This window comes from Sceloporus occidentalis, unplaced genomic scaffold, assembly GCF_023333645.1.
Source record: "Sceloporus occidentalis isolate IW3139 unplaced genomic scaffold, rSceOcc1.0.p SCAF_107, whole genome shotgun sequence".
In the NCBI taxonomy this organism is placed as follows: Eukaryota; Metazoa; Chordata; class Lepidosauria; order Squamata; family Phrynosomatidae; genus Sceloporus; species Sceloporus occidentalis.
This window is the reverse complement of record NW_028317087.1, coordinates 3,493,079-3,495,278: the sequence shown is the minus strand read 5'-3', so window position 1 is coordinate 3,495,278 and position 2,200 is coordinate 3,493,079. Positions and strand designations below refer to the sequence as shown.

General features: G+C 40.9%; 1 pseudogene; it reads right to left on the bottom strand.

The window, feature by feature from the left end:
- Positions 1–1,128: 1,128 nt before the first annotated feature.
- On the bottom strand, positions 1,129–1,824 carry LOC149283289 (DNA-dependent metalloprotease SPRTN pseudogene; annotated as a pseudogene).
- Between the last annotated feature and the right edge of the window lie 376 nt (positions 1,825–2,200).

Genomic DNA, 2,200 nt, shown 5'->3' with positions numbered 1-2,200 from the left:
AGAAGGGGGCGCCAGAGGAGTAGTCCGCACAGGGCACCAGAACACTTAAGGCCGGCTCTGAATGTCACATTGTACAAATATAGGTACAAATGTTGATGGCCTCCTAGGCCTCTCCCTCTGCCCTATTTTTACACTAACTCCCCTTAGTTCATCCTTACACTCCTCCACTAAAACTTTCCAGCACCCCTTATGCCCCCCCAGTACAGATATATATGTGTGTGTGTGCGCGTGTGTGTATACATATATATTGTCTAAACCTTTTTTATTCCAACTTAATTTCTTTATTGAAGATTCAAGGATTTTTACATATAATCATAAAACAAACATGTCTTTTAGGGAAATACATACCTAAAATGCAATTCAGCCAACAAAAGAGGTTACCACCTCATGCCTGGTAAGCAGGAAGGGAAAGCTACAAGAAACGTAATGACTTAACTAAAGCTTTATAAGAGTTACTAAGAAGCCGGGGTCCGGAGACTATTTAATATTCTATTTAGGATCCAGAATGATTTAGAGGTATGTGGAGACTCAATGGCAACTCCAAACACATCTTAAATTAATCGTACGATAGGAAATTCTGACGTTATTATAAAGCAGGTTATTGATTGACGTGTTTGTCCAACGTACTGGAAGCCATACGATGTCTGCCAAGTTAATTTAATTCCCTTCAGCCACTTCTTGCTCTCTACCGAGCAACCCGTCACCACCAAACTCACTTCAGCAGCTACATGTAATTTTGTCAGATAGATGTTTCCCTTGCAGAACTGAAAATAAAATGTTGTGTAATTTGGGAAATGTAATGGTTAATGCCAAATAACGTATCACATAAATCATACCTCCCAAGGGTCCCTCTTTTGGACCTAAATTGACCCAATACCGCCTGTTCATCTTTCTTTAGCGCTGAGAATGTTTGGTGGGGATGAATGTAGCCCAAAAGATGCCTGTCTTTATCAGAAATTATGCACTTATATATATGTATAGTAAGGAATTCAATAGAAATGTTCACTTGGGTTTAAACAATTTAATTGGTATATAATACAATCAGGAACTAGTAGAACTCCAAGTAACAAAGTAGCACAAGAACCATGTGCTGATCAGTATGTATAGATGTTATAACATATCAATGAATTATTTGTCCATTCTGGCCCTCTTGCTAGGCAGTTGATGGTCACTGTTGTCATTTGGGGTGGCGGTTGGTGAACTGAAACTCCTCTTCTTCCCTTTTTGAATGTAGTTTTCAGGCCCATTCACTTTAATAAAAGTCCCCCCACAGGTAAGCTGATTGTGTGACCACCAACGTTCCCGAGCAGAGGGTGCCCGATTTATTGCCCGCATTATGAAGCCAAACTTTGGCCCCCAAGCTCTGCAGGGACCATTACAGAGCCACCAGTGTTTTCTGCATTCAGCAACCTCTGCATGGAAATTGTGGTAGATGGAAATGTTGGCGCCAGTGATGTTATTTATGCGCTCCATGTGTTTGCAGAACTCTGGTCCGTGGGCTCCATCATCTCTGTATTGGCGTGTTACAAACAGGAAAGCATGAATCATTTCATGGAGAAGGACCTCAACAAGATCTCTCCTTGATCTCAAACTCAATAGTGGCTTGCTGATATATATAGTGCACACGTCTTCATTTTCCTTGTAGTAACAAATCCCGCTGTTTAGTATCATCCTGCGGCTCCATTTTACTTCCACCCCCTTCAACTGTCCCTGGAAAAACATGCCATTAAATGACATGAACAATTCCTGGAGGTTGGGGTTTGGGTCCAGCACCTCCCAAGCAGGATCAATAACTGATAAGCACTCAGGATCTATATAATCCATCGTACTGGGGAAAAGCTTCCACAGCTAATCAAGTTTATCACCGCAGCAGCTCCCTCTCACAATAATCAAGTAGCAAATGCAATGACAGCAGAAGCTTATGACACTATGATGTCATGGTGAGTTACAGAATGTTTACACCCAGCACTAAGCTACGTACACAAACTCACTGAAACTCACAAAAAAGTTGAATGTTTCAACTTAACCAACGTTGCTGCTATTTATGACCTTCATGAAAAGGGTTTTCCCACCCTACTGTTCAAAGCTTTTTTTGCCATTTTTTTTACCTTGTTCAATCGCAATTTCCATTTTTGCTATTTATTGTATCCACACAGTTTATATATTTACCCCCCCCCGATGGAGAGATATAAGCTATCAT